The sequence below is a fragment of the Hyla sarda genome, chromosome 6 (assembly GCF_029499605.1).
Source record: "Hyla sarda isolate aHylSar1 chromosome 6, aHylSar1.hap1, whole genome shotgun sequence".
In the NCBI taxonomy this organism is placed as follows: domain Eukaryota; kingdom Metazoa; phylum Chordata; class Amphibia; order Anura; family Hylidae; genus Hyla; species Hyla sarda.
The window spans coordinates 126,015,148-126,032,707 of NC_079194.1; the positions used below are offsets into that span (position 1 = coordinate 126,015,148).

At 44.9% G+C, this 17,560-nt stretch overlaps 1 protein-coding gene across 1 annotated transcript in view; it reads right to left on the bottom strand.

The window, feature by feature from the left end:
* The window catches only part of RBSN (rabenosyn, RAB effector), a 46,407-nt gene extending 37,538 nt beyond the window's left edge, over nt 1-8,869 (bottom strand). Inside the window, exon 1 of the mRNA XM_056524943.1 lies at nt 8,768-8,869. The gene's annotated coding sequence lies outside the window, so the exon portion shown is untranslated. The remainder of the gene's footprint in view (nt 1-8,767) is intronic.
* Between the last annotated feature and the right edge of the window lie 8,691 nt (nt 8,870-17,560).

The following is a 17,560-nucleotide window of genomic DNA, read 5'->3' on the forward strand; positions in this document are numbered from 1 at the left end:
ATATAGAGAGAGACGGTTATTGTCCTTCCCACCGGCATTGGGAGCAGAAGTGCTGTGTCAATCCTCTAGATCAGTGGCCTTCAACCTGCGGACCTCCAGATGTTGCAAAACTACAAATCCCAGCATGCCCGGACAGCCGTTGGCTGTCCGGGCATGCTGGGAATTGTAGTTTTGCAACATCTGGAGGTCCGCAGGTTGGAAAGCACTGCTCTAGATTAACAGTTGGCACCATCGGTTCTAAAGAGGAACACGGACATCTGATGGTGTCACCCACTTCCTGCGGTATCTGTTGCTAAGCAGCAGCCAGATATATATTTGATAGGTTTTGCGAAATAAACCACACTGCAAGATGTACAGTATTAGGGAATGAATTTTTCTCACCAAAGTAAGTAATAGCATGCCAATAGAATATTACAAATAAGTACCTGTTGACTTCTTATTTTTGGCCTATGTTTGGGTACAGGCAAAAACTGTATGCTGATATATACCATACTGGACTGAATGTTGTGTACCAGTGACCACTAGGGATGAGAGGATTTCCCAAGATTCATTTCAGGTCCAATTTGGCAAATGTGTCAGTATGTTTCATATTTGGATCCCGATTCCAACTTGGAAGTGCACTGACTGCCAATGCATAATATACACAGGAGAAGGGACTCCTGTCAAATGCAGCAGTCCCTTCTCTTGTACAGTATAATGAGAATCTGGGCAGGGTACAGAGTGAGAGAATAAAAGCTGTAATGCATACAACATCGCCGCTTACCTCTGGGCTGCTCAGTATACAGGAACAAAAAAAATGTTTAAATAAATTACAAAAAGTTTGGAATCTAAAAAATCTGATTTTTTTTTTGTGAATTTTGTACTGAATCTGATTTTTTTTCTTTGCATGACTTAGAAGCGTAGACTCTCACACCTTGGGTCCTGCATAAGAAAAGTGCATATTTGGAAAATCAATCAAAAATAGTCACCAGTAGATTAAATTCAGTCTATTGCAGAGATGGCCTGTCATGTATACACTGGTGTATACATCACCATAGCATTTGCTGATACCTCAACATATAATACTAGCTGAGTCGCCGGCGTTGCCCGGTTTTTCCTTCTTAATCCTTGTTGTGGAGGAAAATCAACAGAGGAGGAAGCTTTTGACTTCATATCCTGTCCTCATATCTTGTTGTCATATCCCAACCCCATATCCCGTCCTCATATACCAACCTCCTATCCCGACCTCCTGTCCTGTCCTCCTATCCCGACCTCCTATCCCGACCTCCTATCCCGACCTCCTATTCCTGACCTCCTATTCCCGTCCTCCTATCTCGACCTCCTATCCCGACCTCCTATCCCTTCCTCCTATCCCTTCCTCCTATCTCGTCCTCCTATCTCGATCTCCTATCCCGACCTCTTATCCCGACCTGTAATATATGTACCAGGTATTGAAATATCTCCAGCTGTACGGAAGTTATACATACATTTCCCATTGATTTGCATGGGACTTTAAACAAAAACCCCGACCCTCACAAATGGGGGTAGTTAAGGGTTAAATTAACTATCCTATATTTTAAGTTGACATATAAGTAACATGTGACCAAGTATTATCGAAATATCTCCAGCCGTTTGGAAGTTATGCAGTAACATATATTTCCCATAGACTTGTATGGGACTTTAACCCCTTAAGGACACATGACGTTCTCATACGTCTCCATTTCCGAGTCCTTAAGGACACATGACGTATGAGAACGTCATGTGTTTTACCGGCCCCCCGCAACCATCTGGAGCGGAGCCGGTCCCCGATGCCTGCTGAAATCGTTCAGCAGGCATCGGGGCATATCGCCCAGGGGGGTCATTATGACCCCCCATGTCGGCGATGGCCGCAGATCGCTGGACAATTCAGTCCAGCGATCTGCGGCGGATTCCGGGTCAATCGGGTCTCCAGTGACCCGGTGACCCGGAATTATTGGCTGATCGGGGCCGTCAGAGACGGCCCCGAACAGCCAGAGGCAGCAGGGGTGAGGTGGCACTGGTGCCACCTCACGATCGCCCTGATTCGTCGGCCGGATTACCGGCCGACCAATCAGGGCGCCTGCTGCGGGTGTCACTCCCGCAACCCGCTCCGCCCCTCTTCCGGAGGACGTGAGCGGGTGCGGGACGTGCACCCCGGGTGCTGGGGACCCCGATCCCCGGCGCCCCTGTTGGGATCGGGGCCCCAGGAGCAGCGGCGGCGGAGACGACGAGGGACTGACCTGGTGCAGCGAGGATCGTTGGAGGTGAGTGACAGCCTCCTGCTGTTGCTTAGCAACAGCTCCCAGCATGCAAAAAGGGCATGCTGGGAGCTGTAGTTATGCAACAGCAGGAGGCAGACCACCACAACTCCCAGCATGCCCTTATGGGCATGCTGGGACTTGTAGTTTTGCAACAGCTGGAGGCACATTCTTTCTATGGAAAAGTGCACCTTCAGCTGTTGTGTAACTACAACTCCCAGCTTGCACAATCAGCTAAAGTGCATGCTGGGAGTTGTAGTGGTGCATCTGGTGGTTGCATAACTACAACTCCCAGCATGCCCGTTGGCTGTCGGTGACTGCTGAGAGTTGTAGTTTTGCAACAGCTGAAGGCACACTGAGTTAAGTAGCAAACCAGTGTGTCTCCAGCTGTTGCATAACTACAATCCCCAGCATCCCCAGCCAAAGTAGTATGCCTCCAGCTGTTGCATAACTACAACACCCAGCATGCCCTTCCGCTGTCCGTACATGCTGGGGGTTGTAGCTTTTGCAACAGCTGAAGGCACACTGGTTGCAAAACACTGAGTTTGTTACCAAACTCGGTGTTTCACAACCTGTGTGTCTCCAGCTGTTGCAAAACTACAACTCCCAGCATCCACTGATAGACCGTACATGCTGGGAGTTGTAGTTTTGCAACAGCTGGATGTCCCCCCCCCCCCCCCCCCAATGTGAACGTACAGGGTACACTCACATGGGCGGAGGATTACAGTAAGTATCCGGCTGCAAGTTTGAGGTGCGGCAAAATTTCTGCCGCAGCTCAAACTGCCAGCGAGAAACGACTGTGAACCCCCGCCCGTGTGACTGTACCCTAAAAACACTACATTACACTAACACAAAATAAAATAAAAAGTAAAAAACACTACATATACACATACCCCTACACAGCCCCCCTCCCCAATAAAAATGAAAAATGTCTGGTACGCCACTGTTTCCAAAACGGATCCTCCAGCGGTTGCAAAACTACAACTCCCAGCATGCACTGATAGACCGTACATGCTGGGAGTTGTAGTTTTGCAACAGCTGGATGTTCCCCCCCCCCAATGTGAACGTACAGGGTACACTCACATGGGCGGAGGATTACAGTAAGTATCCGGCTGCAAGTTTGAGCTGCGTCAAATTTTCTGCCGTAGCTCAAACTGCCAGCGAAAAACTACTGTGAACCCCCCGCCCGTGCGACTGTACCCTAAAAACACTACACTACACTAACACAAAATAAAATAAAAAGTAAAAAACACTACATATACACATACCCCTATACAACCCCCCTCCCCAATAAAAATGAAAAACGTCTGGTACGCCACTGTTTCCAAAACGGAGCCTCCAGCTGTTGCAAAACAACTACTCCCAGTATTGCCAGATAGCCACTGACTGTCCAGGCATGCTGGGAGTTTTACAACAGCTGGAGGCACCCTGTTTGGGAATCACTGGCGTAGAATTCCCCTATGTCCACCCCTATGCAATCCCTAATTTAGGCCTCAAATGCGTATGGCGCTCTCACTTTGGAGCGCTGTCGTATTTCAAGGCAACAGTTTAGGGCCACATATGGGGTATCGCCGTACTCGGTAGAAATTGGGCTTCAAATTTTGGGGGGTATTTTCTGCTATTACCCTTTTAAAAAATGTAAAATTTTTGGGAAAACAAGCATTTTAGGTAAAAAAAATATATATTTTTTTACATATGCAAAAGTCGTGAAACACCTGTAGGGTATTAAGGTTCAAATTACCCCTTGTTACGTTCCCCGAGGGGTCTAGTTTCCAAAATGGTATGCCATGTGTTTTTTTTTTGCTGTCCTGGCACCATAGGGGCTTCCTAAATGCGGCATGCCCCCAGAGCAAAATTCGCTTTCAAAAAGCCAAATGTGACTCCTTCTCTTCTGAGACCTGTAGTGCGCCAGCAGAGCACTTTTCACACCCATATGGGGTGTTTTCTGAATCGGGAGAAATTGGGCTTCAAATTTTGGGGGGTATTTTCTGCTATAACCCTTTTTAAAATTGTAAAAATTTTGGGAAGCCAAGCATTTTAGGTAAAAAAAATATATATTTTTTTACATATGCAAAAGTCGTGAAACACCTGTAGGGTATTAAGGTTCACATTACCCCTTGTTACGTTCCCCGAGGGGTCTAGTTTCCAAAATGGTATGCCATGTGGGCTTTTTTTGCTGTCCTGGCACCATGGGGGCTTCCTAAATGCGGCATGCCCCCAGAGCAAAATTTGCTTTCAAAAAGCCAAATGTTACTCCTTCTCTTCTGAGACCTGTAGTGCGCCAGCAGATCACTTTTCACCCCCATATGGGGTGTTTTCTGAATCGGGAGAAATTGGGCTTCAAATTTTGGGGGGTATTTTCCGCTATTACCCTTTTTAAAAATGTAAACATTTTGGGAAAACAAGTATTTTAGGTAAAAAAAAATTATTTTTTCTTACATATGCAAAAGTCGCGAAACACCTGTAGGGCATTAAGGTTCACGTTACCCCTTGTTACGTTCCCCGAGGGGTCTAGTTTCCAAAATGGTATGCCATGTGGTTTTTTTTTGCTGTTCTGGCACCATAGGGGCTTCCTAAATGCGGCATGCCCCCAGAGCAAAATTTGCTTTCAAAAAGCCAAATGTGACTCCTTCTCTTCTGAGACCTGTAGTGCACCAGCAGAGCACTTTTCACCCCCATGCGAGGTGTTTTCTGTATCGGGAGAAATTGGGCTTCAAATTTTGGGGGGTATTTTCTGCTATTACCCTTTTTAAAAATGTAAAATTTTTGGGAAACCAAGCATTTTAGGTAAAAAAAAAATATATTTTTTTTACATATGCAAAAGTCGTGAATCACCTGTAGGATATTAAGGTTCACTTTACCCCTTGTTACGTTCCCTGAGGGGTCTAGTTTCCAAAATGGTATGCCATGTGTTTTTTTTTTGCTGTCCTGGCACCATAGGGGCTTCCTAAATGCGGCATGCCCCCCAAAAACCATTTGTCGCTCCTTCCCTTCTGAGCCCTCTACTGCGCCCACTGAACAATTAACATAGACATATGAGGTATGTGCTTACTCGAGAGAAATTGGGTTTCAAATACAAGTAAAAATTTTCTCCTTTTTACCCCTTACAAAAATTCAAAAATTGGGTCTACAAGAACATGCGAGTGTAAAAAATGAAGATTTTGAATTTTCTCCTTCACTTTGCTGCTATTCCTGTGAAACACCTAAAGGGTTAATACACTTACTGAATGTTTTATTGAATACTTTAGGGGGTGTAGTTTTTATAATGGGGTCTTTTATGGGGTATTTCTAATATGAAGACCCTTCAAATCCACTTCAAAACTGAACTGGTCCCTGAAAAATAGTGAGTTTGAAAATTTTGTGAAAAATTTCAAAATTGCTACTGAACTTTGAAGCCCTCTGGTGTCTTCCAAAAGTAAAAACTCATAAATTTTATGATGCAAACATAAAGTAGACATATTGTATATGTGAACCCAAAAAAAATATATTTTGAATATCCATTTTCCTTACAAGCAGAGAGCTTCAAAGTTAGAAAAATGCAAAATTTTCATTTTTTTCATCAAATTTTGGGATTTTTCACCAAGAAAGGATGCAAGTTACCATGAAATTTTACCACTAAGTTAAAGTAGAATATGTCACGAAAAAACAATCTCGGAATCAGAATGATAACTAAAAGCATTCCAGAGTTATTAATGTTTAAAGTGACAGTGGTCAGAATTGCAAAAAACGCTCCGGTCCTTAAGGTATAAAATGGCCTGGTCCTTAAGGGGTTAAAGGGTAGCTCCCACCATCACTTTTTTTATTTTTTCTGTCCCTGCCTATTACCCATCTTTCCCTAACCCCCCCCCCCCTTTCTTTACATATTAAAAATGCATTTTTGTCTGCCTGGCAGTGTTCTCACTACTAGGCAGACTTCCCCAGCAGGAACGACGTCACTGATGCCTGCTGGGGCCGACACTTCCGCCCTTAGTTCACCTATACAGGGTGCCTCCGGCTGTTTCCCCACTGCAACTCCCAGCTTGCCCTGACATCTATTGGCTGTCAGGGCATGCTGGGAGTTGTAGTGGGGAAACAACTGGAGGCACCCTGTATAGGTGAACACTGGATCTGTGATGGCTGCACATACCGCTCCCTGCCGCGCAGCCCGCAACCCCCCCGCCCCGTCGCGCCGCTCAACTTACTCCCCCTCCCCCTTAGTTCACCCATTCAGAGTACCCCCTCTCCGCCGCGCAGCCCGCAACCCCCCCTGGCCCCGCTGCTCCGCTCAACCCACTCCCCCTCCCCACCCCCCTTAGTTCACCTATTCAGTGTCCCTCCAGCTTTTTTTTCCCCACTACAACTCCCAGCTTGCCCTGACATCCCCCCGGCATAATACTTTACCTTGTCCCCGGGAGCCTGCGCGTATCTACTTCCTTCAAAGCGCTCGCTCCCGCCTGTCTGATTGATAGGCGGGAGCGAGCACCGCAGTGACTGAATTTCGACTCATTGCCAGGCTTAAATGAGTCGAAATTCTGTAGTGACGTCACTGCCGAATGCATTCGGCCACTAGGAGGGCGACCCCTAGTGGCCGAATTTAAAATAGATTTTAAACTGGTTTAAAATCACTTTTTAAATTAAAGTATATTAGAGATATGTTGTAGTACTTAAAGGGGTACTCCAGTGGTTAATTTTGTGACTATATGGCATCTTCTTTGTAAGTTTAGTTTTTTTGCAATATACAGGTGTTATATGTTTTGGCAGCATGTATGTGTTTTTCTTACCTGTTTGTTGGGCAGGAAGTTCTGTAGTTCAGTGTTTTCTTTTACTGTTGTCCACAGTTCTGAGTCTGTTGTGGACAAGATGTCCCAGCTCTATATGTGAAGGCGGGGGAGGGGGGGGGGACGACTCCTGAATGACACATGCTGGGAGTTGTAGTCCCTGTTGTGTGTGTATGCTAGTGTTTACAAACCAGTGTGCCTTCAGCTGTTGCAAAACTACAACTCCCAGCATGCACTGACAGACTTTTGGCATGCTGGGAGTGGTAGATTTGCAACAGCTGGAGGCACACTGGTTGGTAAACACTGTTCTAGCCTATTCAGCATACACATCATGTTACACCAGTGTTTCCCAACCAGTGTGCCTCCAGCTGTTGCAAAACTACAACTCCTAGCATGCCCAAAGGCTGTCAGGGCATGCTGGGAGTTGTAGTTTTGCAACACCTGGAGGCACCCTGGTTGGGAAACACTGGTGTATGCCCTACAGAGGTGTGGTGAACTACAACCCCCAGGAGACTACAGAGGCAGCATGCTGGTGTTATACCACAGACTGAAGAGTTTTAGTCCCTTTTGTGTGTTTGCCAGTGTATCCCAACCACGGCTGATTTATATTAATGTGCTGTGTATAAGGGGCCGACCCGGGAAAATAGTAGGATGGGTAAAGGGCGGAACAAACAAACAAAAAAAAAGGAGCCGCCCCAAACCAGCAAGACATGTGGCATGCTGGGATTTGTAGTTTTCAGCACAGCAAGAAACAGGAAATAGAAGCAAAGATAGGAAAACTAAATGGGGGATAAAAAGGCAACAAAGAATGGAAATAGAGTAGCTTAAACAACAAGAATAGAAATTAAAGAAAACAAATAGGGTAAGTCAAAAACAGAAAAACACGTTTATCACCGGAGTACCCCTTTAAGGACAATATAGTTTCAGTCCATAGCAGTCCAAGTTTCTCATCCACAACACCGCTGCAAACGAAGGGCCAGACATAGACGGCCAATCCATTCATCAAAACAACCATACTGATTTTCTCACTTTAATGATGCGTCCCGTCTCAAAGTCTTTCAACAGAGGAAAATGTCTTGGTGTGCATTGTAGAGGCATGTCTAGCAGTCAGTGATCTCGCATTAAGAGGTACACTACCCAAAAGTAGCCTCCAAGAGGGCGGCTGTGGAAGCATTTTTACACCCTCTCATGGCAAGACCCAGGGGGAGATTTATGAAACCTTGAGCAAAGGAACAGTGGAGCAGTTGCCCATAGAAACCAATTAGATTACAAGTTTTATTTCTTAGAGGGCTTTTTAAAATGAAAGGAGCAATCTGATTGGTTGCTATGGGCAACTGCTCCACTGTATCTTTGTACAAGGTTCAATAGATCTCCCCCTAATCACACCACGCCTGTTAACCTTTACATATCTGCCTCAGATATTACTGCATGGAAAGTTTTGCAGCAATCCAACATTTCTATTATCTTTTTTTGGCAATGAGTGTATTCTGGGTGTGTCTTCCCTTTTAAGGGATTGTCCTTTCCTTTATCTTTGACCTAGAGAGTAGGTTCATTTACTCTTGGGCTGTAATCTTGAGAATTTCCAGCCCTGGTCAGGAGTGATCATTTGTAGCAAAATCCAGATGTGACAGTTTTGTCTCAATTTACAAACCACGTTTGGTCTTAAAACATGTCATGTCTACTTAAAGAGCACTGTCACCCAAATCTCTCCACAGCAATGCTACACAGAAATAGGATTTCTCTCCCCTTCCTTACCATTTTAATGCTTCATGCGGGATGAGAAATAGTAGAAAACGCTGTTTTAAAATCTATGGCAGAGTCCGGAATGCTTTACCAGTCGGTCCAAGTTCAGCTGGCCTGGTCAGAGTGTCACAGCTAGTCTGCGCATGTGCTGGAAATAACAGAACAGGCGCATGCGCAGACGGTACAGACACAGCTGCTGCCAGGAGGGATGTGGGGTTTGTCTGTCAAATTGCTGTGATGTCATGCAAGTAAGCCTGGCAGACCGGCCTGCACCCCTTGGCTCAACCCCCAAACACTGCCATGGATTTTAAAACAGCATTTTTTACTATTTATTGGCCAGCAAGAAGCATTAAAATGGTAGTGGGGGGATAAGAGAGATCCTATTTCTGTGTAGCATTGCTGTGGAGAGATTTGAATAGATGCGTTTTTTTAAAAGAAAAAATAAACAGAAAAAAGCGCAATCATGTGCCGTTACTCCTTTAAATCAATGGATGGTGTGCTGTGGTGAAATGTGCTCACCTGGGTGTGTTGTGCTGTGGGCACAACACCAATTCACGTATATCGCCAGCAAACAGTGGCTCAACAGGTCTGGAGTGCAGCCGACATCAATCCCGTCCTTCGGGCGGTCACAACGATCAACATTCGAGCTGGTGCAGATGCAGCAGAGAGAAAGATGTGCTCTCCAAGGGTTAAAAATAATTATTAAACTTAACTCCGGACAGGTAAAATAACAAACATTTATTAGACATAAACAGTGCATGGTCTACGCGTTTCGAGGGGTGGGACACCCTCTTCGTCAGGTCCAACTGATGAAGAGGGGGTCCCGCCCCTCAAAACGCGTAGTCCGTGCACTATTTATGTCTAATAAATGTTTGTTATTTTACCTGTCCGGAGTTAAGGTTAATAATTATTTTTAACCCTTGGAGAGTGCCGTGAGGACATCTTTTTCTCTGCTGCATCTGCACCAGCTCGAATCTTGATTGTGGAGAGATATGAGTGACAGATACTCTATATCTGGTGTCACAATGTCATGACAAGTTTACTTGCTTTATTCACTGAAATAGAAATAAGGCAGCGGCAGTAACAGACCAGATGAGCTTCACACGTATACTCCATAAGTGTGTATAAGTACAGTGCGGGTATATATACTGGTGCTTAAGCAGTTGACAGCCGATTCACAGTTGCTCATCATCACCGCATGACATTGCACTGAGCCCCAGTTGTCAGCCTGTCACTGTCCTGTACCCCAGGTATCATTGTGTCATTGTTCTGTACCCCTTGTGTCAGTGTGTTATTGTTCTGTACCCCTTGTGTCAGTGTGTTATTGTTCTGTACCCCTTGTGTCAGTGTGTTATTGTTCTGTACCCCTTGTGTCAGCGTGTTGTTCTGTACCCCTTGTGTCAGTGTGTTATTGTTCTGTACCCCTTGTGTCAGTGTGTTATTGTTCTGTACCCTAAGTGTCAGTGTGTTATTGTTCTGTACCCCTTGTGTCAGCGTGTTATTGTTCTGTACCCTAAGTGTCAGTGTGTTATTGTTCTGTACCCTAAGTGTCAGTGTGTTATTGTTCTGTACCCCTTGTGTCAGTGTGTTATTGTTCTGTACCCCTTGTGTCAGCGTGTTATTGTTCTGTACCCCTTGTGTCAGCGTGTTGTTCTGTACCCCTTGTGTCAGTGTGTTATTGTTCTGTACCCCTTGTGTCAGTGTGTTATTGTTCTGTACCCTAAGTGTCAGTGTGTTATTGTTCTGTACCCCTTGTGTCAGCGTGTTATTGTTCTGTACCCTAAGTGTCAGTGTGTTATTGTTCTGTACCCTAAGTGTCAGTGTGTTATTGTTCTGTACCCCTTGTGTCAGTGTGTTATTGTTCTGTACCCCTTGTGTCAGTGTGTTATTGTTCTGTACCCCTTGTGTCAGTGTGTTATTGTTCTGTACCCTAAGTGTCAGTGTGTTATTGTTCTGTACCCTAAGTGTCAGTGTGTTATTGTTCTGTACCCCTTGTGTCAGTGTGTTATTGTTCTGTACCCTAAGTGTCAGTGTGTTATTGTTCTGTACCCTAAGTGTCAGTGTGTTATTGTTCTGTACCCTAAGTGTCAGTGTGTTATTGTTCTGTACCCCTTGTGTCAGCGTGTTATTGTTCTGTACCCCTTGTGTCAGCGTGTTATTGTTCTGTACCCCTTGTGTCAGTGTGTTATTGTTCTGTACCCCTTGTGTCAGCGTGTTATTGTTCTGTACCCCTTGTGTCAGTGTGTTATTGTTCTGTACCCCTTGTGTCAGCGTGTTATTGTTCTGTACCCCTTGTGTCAGTGTGTTATTGTTCTGTACCCCTTGTGTCATTGTGTTATTATTCTGTACCCTAAGTGTCAGTGTGTTATTGTTATGTACCCCTTGTGTCAGGCCAGCGTGTTATTGTTCTGTACCCCTTGTGTCAGTGTGTTATTGTTCTGTACCCCTTGTGTCAGTGTGTTATTGTTCTGTACCCCTTGTGTCAGTGTGTTATTGTTCTGTACCCCTCGTGTCAGCGTGTTATTGTTCTGTACCCTAAGTGTCAGTGTGTTATTGTTCTGTACCCCTTGTGTCAGCGTGTTATTGTTCTGTACCCCTTGTGTCAGCGTGTTATTGTTCTGTACCCCTTGTGTCATTGTGTTATTGTTCTGTACCCCTTGTGTCAGCGTGTTATTGTTCTGTACCCCTTGTGTCAGCATGTTATTGTTCTGTACCCCTTGTGTCAGTGTGTTATTGTTCTGTACCCCTTGTGTCAGCGTGTTATTGTTCTGTACCCCTTGTGTCAGTGTGTTATTGTTCTGTACCCCTTGTGTCAGCGTGTTATTGTTCTGTACCCCTTGTGTCAGTGTGTTATTGTTCTGTACCCCTTGTGTCAGCGTGTTGTTCTGTACCCCTTGTGTCAGCGTGTTATTGTTCTGTACCCCTTGTGTCAGCGTGTTGTTCTGTACCCCTTGTGTCAGCGTGTTATTGTTCTGTACCCCTTGTGTCAGCGTGTTATTGTTCTGTACCCCTTGTGTCAGCGTGTTATTGTTCTGTACCCCTTGTGTCAGTGTGTTATTGTTCTGTACCCCTTGTGTCAGCGTGTTGTTCTGTACCCCTTGTGTCAGTGTGTTATTGTTCTGTACCCCTTGTGTCAGTGTGTTATTGTTCTGTACCCCTTGTGTCAGTGTGTTATTGTTCTGTACCCCTTGTGTCAGTGTGTTATTGTTCTGTACCCCTTGTGTCAGCCTGTTATTGTTCTGTACCCCTTGTGTCAGCGTGTTGTTCTGTACCCCTTGTGTCAGCGTGTTATTGTTCTGTACCCCTTGTGTCAGTGTGTTATTGTTCTGTACCCCTTGTGTCAGTGTGTTGTTCTGTACCCCTTGTGTCAGGGTGTTATTGTTCGGTACCCCTTGTGTCAGCGTGTTATTGTTCTGTACCCCTTGTGTCAGCGTGTTGTTCTGTACCCCTTGTGTCAGCGTGTTGTTCTGTACCCCTTGTGTCAGCGTGTTATTGTTCTGTACCCCTTGTGTCAGCGTGTTATTGTTCTGTACCCCTTGTGTCAGCGTGTTGTTCTGTACCCCTTGTGTCAGCGTGTTATTGTTCTGTATCCCTTGTGTCAGTGTGTTATTGTTCTGTACCCCTTGTGTCAGTGTGTTATTGTTCTGTACCCCTTGTGTCAGTGTGTTATTGTTCTGTACCCCTTGTGTCAGCGTGTTGTTCTGTACCCCTTGTGTCAGCGTGTTATTGTTCTGTACCCCTTGTGTCAGTGTGTTATTGTTCTGTACCCCTTGTGTCAGCGTGTTGTTCTGTACCCCTTGTGTCAGCGTGTTATTGTTCTGTACCCCTTGTGTCAGCGTGTTATTGTTCTGTACCCCTTGTGTCAGCGTGTTGTTCTGTACCCCTTGTGTCAGCGTGTTATTGTTCTGTACCCCTTGTGTTAGCGTGTTATTGTTCTGTACCCCTTGTGTCAGTGTGTTATTGTTCTGTACCCCTTGTGTCAGTGTGTTATTGTTCTGTACCCCTTGTGTCAGTGTGTTATTGTTCTGTACCCCTTGTGTCAGCGTGTTGTTCTGTACCCCTTGTGTCAGTGTGTTATTGTTCTGTACCCCTTGTGTCAGTGTGTTATTGTTCTGTACCCTAAGTGTCAGTGTGTTATTGTTCTGTACCCTAAGTGTCAGTGTGTTATTGTTCTGTACCCCTTTTGTCAGTGTGTTATTGTTCTGTACCCCTTGTGTCAGTGTGTTATTGTTCTGTACCACTTGTGTCAGTGTGTTATTGTTCTGTACCCTAAGTGTCAGTGTGTTATTGTTCTGTACCCCTTGTGTCAGTGTGTTATTGTTCTGTACCCTAAGTGTCAGTGTGTTATTGTTCTGTACCCTAAGTGTCAGTGTGTTATTGTTCTGTACCCCTTGTGTCAGTGTGTTATTGTTCTGTACCCTAAGTGTCAGTGTGTTATTGTTCTGTACCCTAAGTGTCAGTGTGTTATTGTTCTGTACCCTAAGTGTCAGTGTGTTATTGTTCTGTACCCCTTGTGTCAGTGTGTTATTGTTCTGTACCCTAAGTGTCAGTGTGTTATTGTTCTGTACCCCTTGTGTCAGTGTGTTATTGTTCTGTACCCCTTGTGTCAGTGTGTTTTTGTTCTGTACCCCTTGTGTCAATGTGTTATTGTTCTGTACCCTAAGTGTCAGTGTGTTATTGTTCTGTACCCTAAGTGTCAGTGTGTTATTGTTCTGTACCCCTTGTGTCAGTGTGTTATTGTTCTGTACCCCTTGTGTCAGTGTGTTATTGTTCTGTACCCCTTGTGTCAGTGTGTTTTTGTTCTGTACCCCTTGTGTCAGCGTGTTATTGTTCTGTACCCCTTGTGTCAGTGTGTTATTGTTCTGTACCCTAAGTGTCAGTGTGTTATTGTTCTGTACCCTAAGTGTCAGTGTGTTATTGTTCTGTACCCCTTGTGTCAGTGTGTTATTGTTCTGTACCCCTTGTGTCAGTGTGTTATTGTTCTGTACCCCTTGTGTCAGTGTGTTTTTGTTCTGTACCCCTTGTGTCAGTGTGTTATTGTTCTGTACCCTAAGTGTCAGTGTGTTTTTGTTCTGTACCCCTTGTGTCAGTGTGTTATTGTTCTGTACCCCTTGTGTCAGTGTGTTATTGTTCTGTACCCCTTGTGTCAGTGTGTTATTGTTCTGTACCCCTTGTGTCAGTGTGTTATTGTTCTGTACCCCTTGTGTCAGCGTGTTATTGTTCTGTACCCCTTGTGTCAGTGTGTTATTGTTCTATTCTCCTCTGAATTCTGTTGTGTTATTGTTCTGTACCCCTTGTGTCAGCATGTTATTGTTCTGTACCCCTTGTGTTAGCGTGTTATTGTTCTGTACCCCTTGTGTCAGTGTGTTATTGTTCTGTACCCCTTGTGTCAGCGTGTTATTGTTCTGTACCCCTTGTGTCAGCATGTTATTGTTCTGTACCCCTTGTGTCAGTGTGTTATTGTTCTGTACCCCTTGTGTCAGCATGTTATTGTTCTGTACCCCTTGTGTCAGGGTGTTATTGTTCTGTACCCCTTGTGTCAGTGTGTTATTGTTCTGTACCCCTTGTGTCAGGGTGTTATTGTTCTGTACCCCTTGTGTCAGTGTGTTATTGTTCTGTACCCCTTGTGTCAGTGTGTTATTGTTCTGTACCCCTTGTGTCAGTGTGTTATTGTTCTGTACCCCTTGTGTCAGTGTGTTATTGTTCTGTACCCCTTGTGTCAGCGTGTTATTGTTCTGTACCCCTTGTGTCAGTGTGTTATTGTTCTATTCTCCTCTGAATTCTGTTGTGTTATTGTTCTGTACCCCTTGTGTCAGCATGTTATTGTTCTGTACCCCTTGTGTTAGCGTGTTATTGTTCTGTACCCCTTGTGTCAGTGTGTTATTGTTCTGTACCCCTTGTGTCAGCGTGTTATTGTTCTGTACCCCTTGTGTCAGCATGTTATTGTTCTGTACCCCTTGTGTCAGTGTGTTATTGTTCTGTACCCCTTGTGTCAGCATGTTATTGTTCTGTACCCCTTGTGTCAGGGTGTTATTGTTCTGTACCCCTTGTGTCAGTGTGTTATTGTTCTGTACCCCTTGTGTCAGGGTGTTATTGTTCTGTACCCCTTGTGTCAGTGTGTTATTGTTCTGTACCCCTTGTGTCAGTGTGTTATTGTTCTGTACCCCTTGTGTCAGCGTGTTATTGTTCTGTACCCCTTGTTTCAGTGTGTTATTGTTCTATTCTCCTCTGAATTCTGTTGTGTTATTGTTCTGTACCCCTTGTGTCAGTGTGTTATTGTTCTATTCTCCTCTGAATTCTGTTGTGTTATTGTTCTGTACCTCTTGTGTCAGCGTGTTATTGTTCTGTACCCCTTGTGTCAGTGTGTTATTGTTCTATTCTCCTCTGAATTCTGTTGTGTTATTGTTCTGTACCCCTTGTGTCAGCGTGTTATTGTTCTGTACCCCTTGTGTCAGTGTGTTATTGTTCTATTCTCCTCTGAATTCTGTTGTGTTATTGTTCTGTACCCCTTGTGTCAGTGTGTTATTGTTCTATTCTCCTCTGAATTCTGTTGTGTTATTGTTCTGTACCTCTTGTGTCAGTGTGTTATTGTTCTATTCTCCTCTGAATTCTGTTGTGTTATTGTTCTATACCTAAAGTGTCAGGTGTGTTCTAGCTGTACATGACAGACCTGACGAAGAAGACAGTACGACTTTGAAACGTACCCACTGTGAGAATAATAAAATAGTCATTTTTTATGTCATACCTCCACAATAGTGGTACAGTATTTGGATAGAACTTTACCCACATGGGAAACCACTGGGTACTACTCAGGTCAGTGCCATTGAGATGCACTATTGATGTGGACATGGAGGTATACTGTCTGACCTCTCAACTAGGTGTTCTGTCTACTGAGTTATCAATCCTTGTGCATCAGATTCCAGCTTTTATTTTCTAGAGTTTTTAATAATAATTTAAAAAAAAAAAAGCAATCTGGTTGCTATAGGTAACTGCTCAAATTTTTCTTTGCACAAGTTTTGCTAAACCTTCCCTCAAGTGGCTATATTTAATTGTTTCTTACTCCATCTGTCATGTATTTTGCTTCCCGAAATGTACTCCAATTGGCATTGTCCTGTACCCTGATGTCAGTGTGTAATTGTGCTGTACCCCAAGTGTCAGTGTGGCATTGTCCTGTACCCTAAGTGTCAGTGTATCACTGTCCTGTACCCCAATGTCAGTGTGTAATTGTTCTGTACCCCATGTGTCAGGGTGGCATTGTCCTGTACCTCATGTGTCAGTGTGTGACTGTGCTGTACCCCAATGTCAGTGTGGCATTGTTCTGTACCCCAAGTGTCAGTGTGGCATTGTCCTGTACCCCAAGTGTCAATGTATCACTGTCCTGTACCCCAATGTCAGTGTGTAATTGTTCTGTACCCAAGTATCAGTGTGGCATTGTCCTGTACCCAAAGTGTCAGTGTATTACTATGCTGTACACCTATGTGTCAGTGTGGCATTGTCCTGTGTCCCAATGTCAGTGTGTAATTGTTCTGTACCCCATGTGTCAGGGTGACATTGTTCTGAACCCCCACATGTCAGAGTGACACTGTCCTGTACCCCTATGTGTCTGTGTGGCATTGTCCTTTAACCCCATGTGTCAGTGTGTCCCTGTCCTGTACCCTTATGTCAGTGTCTAATTGTTCTATACCCCAAGTATTAGTGTGGCATTGTCCTGTACCTCAAGTGTCAGTGTGTCACTGTCCTTTACCCTGACGTCAGTGTGTAATTGTTCTATACCCCAAGTATCATTTTGGCAATGTCCTGTACCTCAAGTGTCAGTGGATCACTCTCCTGTACATCTCTGTGTCACTGTCCTGTACCCCAAGTGTCATTGTGGCAATGTCCTGTACATCTCTGTGTCACTGCCCTGTACCCCAAGTGTCAGTGTATCACTCTCCTTTACATCTCTGTGTCACTGTCCTGTACCCCAAGTGTCAGTGTATCACTCTCCTTTACATCTCTGTGTCACTGTCCTGTACCCCAAGTGTTAGTGTATCACTCTCCTTTACATCTCTGTGTCACTGCCCTGTACCCCAAGTGTCATTGTATCACTCTCCTGTACATCTCTGTGTCACTGCCCTGTACCCCAAGTGTCAGTGTATCACTCTCCTGTACATCTCTGTGTCACTGCCCTGTACCCCAAGTGTCAGTGTATCACTCTCCTTTACATCTCTGTGTCACTGTCCTGTACCCCAAGTGTCAGTGTATCACTCTCCTTTACATCTCTGTGTCACTGTCCTGTACCCCAAGTGTCAGTGTATCACTCTCCTTTACATCTCTGTGTCACTGTCCTGTAACCCAAGTGTTAGTGTATTACTCTCCTGTACATCTCTGTGTCACTGTCCTGTACCCCAAGCGTCAGTGTATCACTCTCCTGTACATCTCTGTGTCACTGCCCTGTACCCCAAGTGTCAGTGTATCACTCTCCTGTACATCTCTGTGTCACTGCCCTGTACCCCAAGTGTTAGTGTATCACTCTCCTGTACATCTCTGTGTCACTGTCCTGTACCCCAAGTGTCAGTGTATCACTCTCCTGTACATCTCTGTGTCACTGTCCTGTACCCCAAGCGTCAGTGTATCACTCTCCTTTACATCTCTGTGTCACTGCCCTGTACCCCAAGTGTTAGTGTATCACTCTCCTGTACATCTCTGTGTCACTGCCCTGTAACCCAAGTGTCAGTGTATTACTCTCCTGTACATCTCTGTGTCACTGTCCTGTACCCCAAGTGTCAGTGTATCACTCTCCTGTACATCTCTGTGTCACTGTCC